Below are 13121 nucleotides of genomic sequence, written 5' to 3'. Positions count from 1 at the left end.
GGGACGGCGTGTCATGGGACGGCGTGTCATGGGACGGGGCGTGTCATGGGACGGCGTGTCATGGGACGCGTGTCATGGGACGGGGCGTGTCATGGGACGGGGCGTGTCATGGGACGGGGCGTGTCATGGGACGGCGCGTGTCATGGGACGGGGCGTGTCATGGGACGGGGCGTGTCATGGGACGGCGTGTCATGGGACGGGGCGTGTCATGGGACGGCGTGTCATGGGACGGCGTGTCATGGGACGGGGCGTGTCATGGGACGGCGTGTCATGGGACGGCGTGTCATGGGACGGCGTGTCATGGGACGTGTCATGGGACGGCGTGTCATGGGACGGCGTTTCATGGGACGGCGTGTCATGGGACGGGGCGTGTCATGGGACGGCGTGTCATGGGACGGCGTGTCATGGGACGGCGTGTCATGGGACGGGGCGTGTCATGGGACGGCGTGTCATGGGACGGCGCTTGTCATGGGACGGGGCGTGTCATGGGACGGCGTGTCATGGGACGGCGTGTCATGGGACGGGGCGTGTCATGGGACGGGGCGTGTCATGGGACGGGGCGTGTCATGGGACGGCGTGTCATGGGACGGCGTGTCATGGGACGGGGCGTGTCATGGGACGGCGCGTGTCATGGGACGGGGCGTGTCATGGGACGGCGTGTCATGGGACGGGGCGTGTCATGGGACGGCGCGTGTCATGGGACGGGGCGTGTCATGGGACGGGGCGTGTCATGGGACGGCGTGTCATGGGACGGGGCGTGTCATGGGACGGCGTGTCATGGGACGGCGTGTCATGGGACGGGGCGTGTCATGGGACGGCGTGTCATGGGACGGCGTGTCATGGGACGGCGTGTCATGGGACGTGTCATGGGACGGCGTGTCATGGGACGGCGTGTCATGGGACGGCGTGTCATGGGACGGGGCGTGTCATGGGACGGCGTGTCATGGGACGGCGTGTCATGGGACGGCGTGTCATGGGACGGGGCGTGTCATGGGACGGCGTGTCATGGGACGCGTGTCATGGGACGGGGCGTGTCATGGGACGGGGCGTGTCATGGGACGGCGTGTCATGGGACGGCGTGTCATGGGACGGGGCGTGTCATGGGACGGGGCGTGTCATGGGACGGCGTGTCATGGGACGGCGTGTCATGGGACGGGGCGTGTCATGGGACGGGGCGTGTCATGGGACGGCGTGTCATGGGACGGGGCGTGTCATGGGACGGCGCGTGTCATGGGACGGGGCGTGTCATGGGACGGAGCGTGTCATGGGACGGCGTGTCATGGGACGGGGCGTGTCATGGGACGGCGTGTCATGGGACGGCGTGTCATGGGACGGGGCGTGTCATGGGACGGCGTGTCATGGGACGGCGTGTCATGGGACGGCGTGTCATGGGACGGCGTGTCATGGGACGTGTCATGGGACGGCGTGTCATGGGACGGCGTGTCATGGGACGGCGTGTCATGGGACGGGGCGTGTCATGGGACGGCGTGTCATGGGACGGCGTGTCATGGGACGGCGTGTCATGGGACGGGGCGTGTCATGGGACGGGGCGTGTCATGGGACGGGGCGTGTCATGGGACGGCGTGTCATGGGACGGGGCGTGTCATGGGACGGCGTGTCATGGGATGCGTGTCATGGGACGGGGCGTGTCATGGGACGGGGCGTGTCATGGGACGGCGTGTCATGGGACGGCGTGTCATGGGACGGGGCGTGTCATGGGACGGGGCGTGTCATGGGACGGGGCGTGTCATGGGACGGCGCGTGTCATGGGACGGGGCGTGTCATGGGACGGGGCGTGTCATGGGACGGCGTGTCATGGGACGGGGCGTGTCATGGGACGGCGTGTCATGGGACGGCGTGTCATGGGACGGGGCGTGTCATGGGACGGCGTGTCATGGGACGGCGTGTCATGGGACGGCGTGTCATGGGACGTGTCAAGGGACGGCGTGTCATGGGACGGCATGTCATGGGACGGCGTGTCATGGGACGGCGTGTCATGGGACGTGTCATGGGACGGCGTGTCATGGGACGGCGTTTCATGGGACGGCGTGTCATGGGACGGGGCGTGTCATGGGACGGCGTGTCATGGGACGGCGTGTCATGGGACGGCGTGTCATGGGACGGGGCGTGTCATGGGACGGCGTGTCATGGGACGGCGCGTGTCATGGGACGGGGCGTGTCATGGGACGGCGTGTCATGGGACGGCGTGTCATGGGACGGGGCGTGTCATGGGACGGCGTGTCATGGGACGGCGTGTCATGGGACGGGGCGTGTCATGGGACGGCGTGTCATGGGACGGCGTGTCATGGGACGGCGTGTCATGGTACGTGTCATGGGACGGCGTGTCATGGGACGGCGTGTCATGGGACGGCGTGTCATGGGACGGGGCGTTTCATGGGACGGCGTGTCATGGGACGGCGTGTCATGGGACGGCGTGTCATGGGACGGGGCGTGTCATGGGACGGGGCGTGTCATGGGACGGCGTGTCATGGGACGGGGCGTGTCATGGGACGGCGTGTCATGGGACGCGTGTCATGGGACGGGGCGTGTCATGGGACGGCGTGTCATGGGACGGGGCGTGTCATGGGACGGCGTGTCATGGGACGCGTGTCATGGGACGGGGCGTGTCATGGGACGGGGCGTGTCATGGGACGGGGCGTGTCATGGGACGGCGTGTCATGGGACGGGGCGTGTCATGGGACGGGGCGTGTCATTGGACGGGGCGTGTCATGGGACGGCGTGTCATGGGACGGGGCGTGTCATGGGACGGCGTGTCATGGGACGGGGCGTGTCATGGGACGGCGTGTCATGGGACGGGGCGTGTCATGGGACGGGGCGTGTCATGGGACGGCGTGTCATGGGACGGCGTGTCATGGGACGGGGCGTGTCATGGGACGGGGCGTGTCATGGGACGGCGTGTCATGGGACGGGGCGTGTCATGGGACGGCGCGTGTCATGGGACGGGGCGTGTCATGGGACGGGGCGTGTCATGGGACGGCGTGTCATGGGACGGGGCGTGTCATGGGACGGGGCGTGTCATGGGACGGCGTGTCATGGGACGGCGTGTCATGGGACGGGGCGTGTCATGGGACGGGGCGTGTCATGGGACGGGGCGTGTCATGGGACGGCGTGTCATGGGACGGGGCGTGTCATGGGACGGGGCGTGTCATGGGACGGGGCGTGTCATGGGACGGCGTGTCATGGGACGGGGCGTGTCATGGGACGGCGTGTCATGGGACGGGGCGTGTCATGGGACGGCGTGTCATGGGACGGGGCGTGTCATGGGACGGGGCGTGTCATGGGACGGCGTGTCATGGGACGGGGCGTGTCATGGGACGGGGCGTGTCATGGGACGGGGCGTGTCATGGGACGGCGTGTCATGGGACGGGGCGTGTCATGGGACGGCGTGTCATGGGACGGGGCGTGTCATGGGACGGCGTGTCATGGGACGGGGCGTGTCATGGGACGGGGCGTGTCATGGGACGGCGTGTCATGGGACGGCGTGTCATGGGACGGGGCGTGTCATGGGACGGGCGTGTCATGGGACGGCGTGTCATGGGACGGGGCGTGTCATGGGACGGCGCGTGTCATGGGACGGGGCGTGTCATGGGACGGGGCGTGTCATGGGACGGCGTGTCATGGGACGGGGCGTGTCATGGGACGGCGTGTCATGGGACGGCGTGTCATGGGACGGGGCGTGTCATGGGACGGCGTGTCATGGGACGGCGTGTCATGGGACGGCGTGTCATGGGACGTGTCATGGGACGGCGTGTCATGGGACGGCGTGTCATGGGACGGCGTGTCATGGGACGGGGCGTGTCATGGGACGGCGTGTCATGGGACGGCGTTTCATGGGACGGCGTGTCATGGGACGGGGCGTGTCATGGGACGGGGCGTGTCATGGGACGGGGCGTGTCATGGGACGGCGTGTCATGGGACGGGGCGTGTCATGGGACGGCGTGTCATGGGACGCGTGTCATGGGACGGGGCGTGTCATGGGACGGGGCGTGTCATGGGACGGCGTGTCATGGGACGGGGCGTGTCATGGGACGGGGCGTGTCATGGGACGGGGCGTGTCATGGGACGGGGCGTGTCATGGGACGGCGTGTCATGGGACGGCGTGTCATGGGACGGGGCGTGTCATGGGACGGGGCGTGTCATGGGACGGGGCGTGTCATGGGACGGCGCGTGTCATGGGACGGGGCGTGTCATGGGACGGGGCGTGTCATGGGACGGCGTGTCATGGGACGGGGCGTGTCATGGGACGGCGTGTCATGGGACGGCGTGTCATGGGACGGGGCGTGTCATGGGACGGGGCGTGTCATGGGACGGCGTGTCATGGGACGGCGTGTCATGGGACGGCGTGTCATGGGACGGGCGTGTCATGGGACGGGGCGTGTCATGGGACGGCGTGTCATGGGACGGGGCGTGTCATGGGACGGCGTGTCATGGGACGCGTGTCATGGGACGGGGCGTGTCATGGGACGGGGCGTGTCATGGGACGGCGTGTCATGGGACGGCGTGTCATGGGACGGGGCGTGTCATGGGACGGGGCGTGTCATGGGACGGGGCGTGTCATGGGACGGCGTGTCATGGGACGGGGCGTGTCATGGGACGGGGCGTGTCATGGGACGGGGCGTGTCATGGGACGGCGTGTCATGGGACGGGGCGTGTCATGGGACGGCGTGTCATGGGACGGGGCGTGTCATGGGACGGCGTGTCATGGGACGGGGCGTGTCATGGGACGGCGTGTCATGGGACGGGGCGTGTCATGGGACGGGGCGTGTCATGGGACGGGGCATGTCATGGGACGGCGTGTCATGGGACGGCGTGTCATGGGACGGGGCGTGTCATGGGACGGGGCGTGTCATGGGACGGCGTGTCATGGGACGGGGCGTGTCATGGGACGGCGTGTCATGGGACGGGGCGTGTCATGGGACGGGGCGTGTCATGGGACGGGGCGTGTCATGGGACGGGGCGTGTCATGGGACGGCGTGTCATGGGACGGGGCGTGTCATGGGACGGGGCGTGTCATGGGACGGGGCGTGTCATGGGACGGGGCGTGTCATGGGACGGGGCGTGTCATGGGACGGCGTGTCATGGGACGGCGTGTCATGGGACGGGGCGTGTCATGGGACGGCGTGTCATGGGACGGGGCGTGTCATGGGACGGCGTGTCATGGGACGGGGCGTGTCATGGGACGGGGCGTGTCATGGGACGGCGTGTCATGGGACGGGGCGTGTCATGGGACGGGGCGTGTCATGGGACGGGGCGTGTCATGGGACGGCGTGTCATGGGACGGGGCGTGTCATGGGACGGCGTGTCATGGGACGGGGCGTGTCATGGGACGGGGCGTGTCATGGGACGGCGTGTCATGGGACGGCGTGTCATGGGACGGGGCGTGTCATGGGACGGGCGTGTCATGGGACGGCGTGTCATGGGACGGGGCGTGTCATGGGACGGCGCGTGTCATGGGACGGGGCGTGTCATGGGACGGGGCGTGTCATGGGACGGCGTGTCATGGGACGGGGCGTGTCATGGGACGGCGTGTCATGGGACGGCGTGTCATGGGACGGGGCGTGTCATGGGACGGCGTGTCATGGGACGGCGTGTCATGGGACGGCGTGTCATGGGACGTGTCATGGGACGGCGTGTCATGGGACGGCGTGTCATGGGACGGCGTGTCATGGGACGGGGCGTGTCATGGGACGGCGTGTCATGGGACGGCGTTTCATGGGACGGCGTGTCATGGGACGGGGCGTGTCATGGGACGGGGCGTGTCATGGGACGGGGCGTGTCATGGGACGGCGTGTCATGGGACGGGGCGTGTCATGGGACGGCGTGTCATGGGACGCGTGTCATGGGACGGGGCGTGTCATGGGACGGGGCGTGTCATGGGACGGCGTGTCATGGGACGGGGCGTGTCATGGGACGGGGCGTGTCATGGGACGGGGCGTGTCATGGGACGGGGCGTGTCATGGGACGGCGTGTCATGGGACGGCGTGTCATGGGACGGGGCGTGTCATGGGACGGGGCGTGTCATGGGACGGGGCGTGTCATGGGACGGCGCGTGTCATGGGACGGGGCGTGTCATGGGACGGGGCGTGTCATGGGACGGCGTGTCATGGGACGGGGCGTGTCATGGGACGGCGTGTCATGGGACGGCGTGTCATGGGACGGGGCGTGTCATGGGACGGGGCGTGTCATGGGACGGCGTGTCATGGGACGGCGTGTCATGGGACGGCGTGTCATGGGACGGGCGTGTCATGGGACGGGGCGTGTCATGGGACGGCGTGTCATGGGACGGGGCGTGTCATGGGACGGCGTGTCATGGGACGCGTGTCATGGGACGGGGCGTGTCATGGGACGGGGCGTGTCATGGGACGGCGTGTCATGGGACGGCGTGTCATGGGACGGGGCGTGTCATGGGACGGGGCGTGTCATGGGACGGGGCGTGTCATGGGACGGCGTGTCATGGGACGGGGCGTGTCATGGGACGGGGCGTGTCATGGGACGGGGCGTGTCATGGGACGGCGTGTCATGGGACGGGGCGTGTCATGGGACGGCGTGTCATGGGACGGGGCGTGTCATGGGACGGCGTGTCATGGGACGGGGCGTGTCATGGGACGGCGTGTCATGGGACGGGGCGTGTCATGGGACGGGGCGTGTCATGGGACGGGGCATGTCATGGGACGGCGTGTCATGGGACGGCGTGTCATGGGACGGGGCGTGTCATGGGACGGGGCGTGTCATGGGACGGCGTGTCATGGGACGGGGCGTGTCATGGGACGGCGTGTCATGGGACGGGGCGTGTCATGGGACGGGGCGTGTCATGGGACGGGGCGTGTCATGGGACGGGGCGTGTCATGGGACGGCGTGTCATGGGACGGGGCGTGTCATGGGACGGGGCGTGTCATGGGACGGGGCGTGTCATGGGACGGGGCGTGTCATGGGACGGGGCGTGTCATGGGACGGCGTGTCATGGGACGGCGTGTCATGGGACGGGGCGTGTCATGGGACGGCGTGTCATGGGACGCGTGTCATGGGACGGGGCGTGTCATGGGACGGGGCGTGTCATGGGACGGCGTGTCATGGGACGGCGTGTCATGGGACGGGGCGTGTCATGGGACGGGGCGTGTCATGGGACGGCGTGTCATGGGACGGCGTGTCATGGGACGGGGCGTGTCATGGGACGGGGCGTGTCATGGGACGGCGTGTCATGGGACGGGGCGTGTCATGGGACGGCGCGTGTCATGGGACGGGGCGTGTCATGGGACGGAGCGTGTCATGGGACGGCGTGTCATGGGACGGGGCGTGTCATGGGACGGCGTGTCATGGGACGGCGTGTCATGGGACGGGGCGTGTCATGGGACGGCGTGTCATGGGACGGCGTGTCATGGGACGGCGTGTCATGGGACGTGTCATGGGACGGCGTGTCATGGGACGGCGTGTCATGGGACGGCGTGTCATGGGACGGGGCGTGTCATGGGACGGCGTGTCATGGGACGGCGTGTCATGGGACGGCGTGTCATGGGACGGGGCGTGTCATGGGACGGGGCGTGTCATGGGACGGGGCGTGTCATGGGACGGCGTGTCATGGGACGGGGCGTGTCATGGGACGGCGTGTCATGGGATGCGTGTCATGGGACGGGGCGTGTCATGGGACGGGGCGTGTCATGGGACGGCGTGTCATGGGACGGCGTGTCATGGGACGGGGCGTGTCATGGGACGGGGCGTGTCATGGGACGGGGCGTGTCATGGGACGGCGCGTGTCATGGGACGGGGCGTGTCATGGGACGGGGCGTGTCATGGGACGGCGTGTCATGGGACGGGGCGTGTCATGGGACGGCGTGTCATGGGACGGCGTGTCATGGGACGGGGCGTGTCATGGGACGGCGTGTCATGGGACGGCGTGTCATGGGACGGCGTGTCATGGGACGTGTCATGGGACGGCGTGTCATGGGACGGCATGTCATGGGACGGCGTGTCATGGGACGGCGTGTCATGGGACGTGTCATGGGACGGCGTGTCATGGGACGGCGTTTCATGGGACGGCGTGTCATGGGACGGGGCGTGTCATGGGACGGCGTGTCATGGGACGGCGTGTCATGGGACGGCGTGTCATGGGACGGGGCGTGTCATGGGACGGCGTGTCATGGGACGGCGCGTGTCATGGGACGGGGCGTGTCATGGGACGGCGTGTCATGGGACGGCGTGTCATGGGACGGGGCGTGTCATGGGACGGCGTGTCATGGGACGGCGTGTCATGGGACGGGGCGTGTCATGGGACGGCGTGTCATGGGACGGCGTGTCATGGGACGGCGTGTCATGGTACGTGTCATGGGACGGCGTGTCATGGGACGGCGTGTCATGGGACGGCGTGTCATGGGACGGGGCGTTTCATGGGACGGCGTGTCATGGGACGGCGTGTCATGGGACGGCGTGTCATGGGACGGGGCGTGTCATGGGACGGGGCGTGTCATGGGACGGCGTGTCATGGGACGGGGCGTGTCATGGGACGGCGTGTCATGGGACGCGTGTCATGGGACGGGGCGTGTCATGGGACGGCGTGTCATGGGACGGGGCGTGTCATGGGACGGCGTGTCATGGGACGCGTGTCATGGGACGGGGCGTGTCATGGGACGGGGCGTGTCATGGGACGGGGCGTGTCATGGGACGGCGTGTCATGGGACGGGGCGTGTCATGGGACGGGGCGTGTCATTGGACGGGGCGTGTCATGGGACGGCGTGTCATGGGACGGGGCGTGTCATGGGACGGCGTGTCATGGGACGGGGCGTGTCATGGGACGGCGTGTCATGGGACGGGGCGTGTCATGGGACGGGGCGTGTCATGGGACGGCGTGTCATGGGACGGCGTGTCATGGGACGGGGCGTGTCATGGGACGGGGCGTGTCATGGGACGGCGTGTCATGGGACGGGGCGTGTCATGGGACGGCGCGTGTCATGGGACGGGGCGTGTCATGGGACGGGGCGTGTCATGGGACGGCGTGTCATGGGACGGGGCGTGTCATGGGACGGGGCGTGTCATGGGACGGCGTGTCATGGGACGGCGTGTCATGGGACGGGGCGTGTCATGGGACGGGGCGTGTCATGGGACGGGGCGTGTCATGGGACGGCGTGTCATGGGACGGGGCGTGTCATGGGACGGGGCGTGTCATGGGACGGGGCGTGTCATGGGACGGCGCGTCATGGGACGGGGCGTGTCATGGGACGGCGTGTCATGGGACGGGGCGTGTCATGGGACGGCGTGTCATGGGACGGGGCGTGTCATGGGACGGGGCGTGTCATGGGACGGCGTGTCATGGGACGGGGCGTGTCATGGGACGGGGCGTGTCATGGGACGGGGCGTGTCATGGGACGGCGTGTCATGGGACGGGGCGTGTCATGGGACGGCGTGTCATGGGACGGGGCGTGTCATGGGACGGCGTGTCATGGGACGGGGCGTGTCATGGGACGGGGCGTGTCATGGGACGGCGTGTCATGGGACGGCGTGTCATGGGACGGGGCGTGTCATGGGACGGGCGTGTCATGGGACGGCGTGTCATGGGACGGGGCGTGTCATGGGACGGCGCGTGTCATGGGACGGGGCGTGTCATGGGACGGGGCGTGTCATGGGACGGCGTGTCATGGGACGGGGCGTGTCATGGGACGGCGTGTCATGGGACGGCGTGTCATGGGACGGGGCGTGTCATGGGACGGCGTGTCATGGGACGGCGTGTCATGGGACGGCGTGTCATGGGACGTGTCATGGGACGGCGTGTCATGGGACGGCGTGTCATGGGACGGCGTGTCATGGGACGGGGCGTGTCATGGGACGGCGTGTCATGGGACGGCGTTTCATGGGACGGCGTGTCATGGGACGGGGCGTGTCATGGGACGGGGCGTGTCATGGGACGGGGCGTGTCATGGGACGGCGTGTCATGGGACGGGGCGTGTCATGGGACGGCGTGTCATGGGACGCGTGTCATGGGACGGGGCGTGTCATGGGACGGGGCGTGTCATGGGACGGCGTGTCATGGGACGGGGCGTGTCATGGGACGGGGCGTGTCATGGGACGGGGCGTGTCATGGGACGGGGCGTGTCATGGGACGGCGTGTCATGGGACGGCGTGTCATGGGACGGGGCGTGTCATGGGACGGGGCGTGTCATGGGACGGGGCGTGTCATGGGACGGCGCGTGTCATGGGACGGGGCGTGTCATGGGACGGGGCGTGTCATGGGACGGCGTGTCATGGGACGGGGCGTGTCATGGGACGGCGTGTCATGGGACGGCGTGTCATGGGACGGGGCGTGTAATGGGACGGGGCGTGTCATGGGACGGCGTGTCATGGGACGGCGTGTCATGGGACGGGCGTGTCATGGGACGGGGCGTGTCATGGGACGGCGTGTCATGGGACGGGGCGTGTCATGGGACGGCGTGTCATGGGACGCGTGTCATGGGACGGGGCGTGTCATGGGACGGGGCGTGTCATGGGACGGCGTGTCATGGGACGGCGTGTCATGGGACGGGGCGTGTCATGGGACGGGGCGTGTCATGGGACGGGGCGTGTCATGGGACGGCGTGTCATGGGACGGGGCGTGTCATGGGACGGGGCGTGTCATGGGACGGGGCGTGTCATGGGACGGCGTGTCATGGGACGGGGCGTGTCATGGGACGGCGTGTCATGGGACGGGGCGTGTCATGGGACGGCGTGTCATGGGACGGGGCGTGTCATGGGACGGCGTGTCATGGGACGGGGCGTGTCATGGGACGGGGCGTGTCATGGGACGGGGCATGTCATGGGACGGCGTGTCATGGGACGGCGTGTCATGGGACGGGGCGTGTCATGGGACGGGGCGTGTCATGGGACGGCGTGTCATGGGACGGGGCGTGTCATGGGACGGCGTGTCATGGGACGGGGCGTGTCATGGGACGGGGCGTGTCATGGGACGGGGCGTGTCATGGGACGGGGCGTGTCATGGGACGGCGTGTCATGGGACGGGGCGTGTCATGGGACGGGGCGTGTCATGGGACGGGGCGTGTCATGGGACGGGGCGTGTCATGGGACGGGGCGTGTCATGGGACGGCGTGTCATGGGACGGCGTGTCATGGGACGGGGCGTGTCATGGGACGGCGTGTCATGGGACGGGGCGTGTCATGGGACGGCGTGTCATGGGACGGGGCGTGTCATGGGACGGGGCGTGTCATGGGACGGCGTGTCATGGGACGGGGCGTGTCATGGGACGGGGCGTGTCATGGGACGGGGCGTGTCATGGGACGGCGTGTCATGGGACGGGGCGTGTCATGGGACGGCGTGTCATGGGACGGGGCGTGTCATGGGACGGGGCGTGTCATGGGACGGCGTGTCATGGGACGGCGTGTCATGGGACGGGGCGTGTCATGGGACGGGCGTGTCATGGGACGGCGTGTCATGGGACGGGGCGTGTCATGGGACGGCGCGTGTCATGGGACGGGGCGTGTCATGGGACGGGGCGTGTCATGGGACGGCGTGTCATGGGACGGGGCGTGTCATGGGACGGCGTGTCATGGGACGGCGTGTCATGGGACGGGGCGTGTCATGGGACGGCGTGTCATGGGACGGCGTGTCATGGGACGGCGTGTCATGGGACGTGTCATGGGACGGCGTGTCATGGGACGGCGTGTCATGGGACGGCGTGTCATGGGACGGGGCGTGTCATGGGACGGCGTGTCATGGGACGGCGTTTCATGGGACGGCGTGTCATGGGACGGGGCGTGTCATGGGACGGGGCGTGTCATGGGACGGGGCGTGTCATGGGACGGCGTGTCATGGGACGGGGCGTGTCATGGGACGGCGTGTCATGGGACGCGTGTCATGGGACGGGGCGTGTCATGGGACGGGGCGTGTCATGGGACGGCGTGTCATGGGACGGGGCGTGTCATGGGACGGGGCGTGTCATGGGACGGGGCGTGTCATGGGACGGCGTGTCATGGGACGGCGTGTCATGGGACGGGGCGTGTCATGGAACGGGGCGTGTCATGGGACGGGGCGTGTCATGGGACGGCGCGTGTCATGGGACGGGGCGTGTCATGGGACGGGGCGTGTCATGGGACGGCGTGTCATGGGACGGGGCGTGTCATGGGACGGCGTGTCATGGGACGGCGTGTCATGGGACGGGGCGTGTCATGGGACGGGGCGTGTCATGGGACGGCGTGTCATGGGACGGCGTGTCATGGGACGGCGTGTCATGGGACGGGCGTGTCATGGGACGGGGCGTGTCATGGGACGGCGTGTCATGGGACGGGGCGTGTCATGGGACGGCGTGTCATGGGACGCGTGTCATGGGACGGGGCGTGTCATGGGACGGGGCGTGTCATGGGACGGCGTGTCATGGGACGGCGTGTCATGGGACGGGGCGTGTCATGGGACGGGGCGTGTCATGGGACGGGGCGTGTCATGGGACGGCGTGTCATGGGACGGGGCGTGTCATGGGACGGGGCGTGTCATGGGACGGGGCGTGTCATGGGACGGCGTGTCATGGGACGGGGCGTGTCATGGGACGGCGTGTCATGGGACGGGGCGTGTCATGGGACGGCGTGTCATGGGACGGGGCGTGTCATGGGACGGCGTGTCATGGGACGGGGCGTGTCATGGGACGGGGCGTGTCATGGGACGGGGCATGTCATGGGACGGCGTGTCATGGGACGGCGTGTCATGGGACGGGGCGTGTCATGGGACGGGGCGTGTCATGGGACGGCGTGTCATGGGACGGGGCGTGTCATGGGACGGCGTGTCATGGGACGGGGCGTGTCATGGGACGGGGCGTGTCATGGGACGGGGCGTGTCATGGGACGGGGCGTGTCATGGGACGGCGTGTCATGGGACGGGGCGTGTCATGGGACGGGGCGTGTCATGGGACGGGGCGTGTCATGGGACGGGGCGTGTCATGGGACGGCGTGTCATGGGACGGGGCGTGTCATGGGACGGGGCGTGTCATGGGACGGGGCGTGTCATGGGACGGCGTGTCATGGGACGGGGCGTGTCATGGGACGGGGCGTGTCATGGGACGGGGCGTGTCATGGGACGGCGTGTCATGGGACGGGGCGTGTCATGGGACGGGGCGTGTCATGGGACGGGGCGTG

Source organism: Eucyclogobius newberryi, unplaced genomic scaffold, assembly GCF_026437365.1.
Source record: "Eucyclogobius newberryi isolate DKJ021-1_F unplaced genomic scaffold, fEucNew1.0.hap1 SCAF_11, whole genome shotgun sequence".
Lineage (NCBI taxonomy): Eukaryota > Metazoa > Chordata > Actinopteri > Gobiiformes > Gobiidae > Eucyclogobius > Eucyclogobius newberryi.
This window is presented reverse-complemented; position numbering follows the sequence as displayed.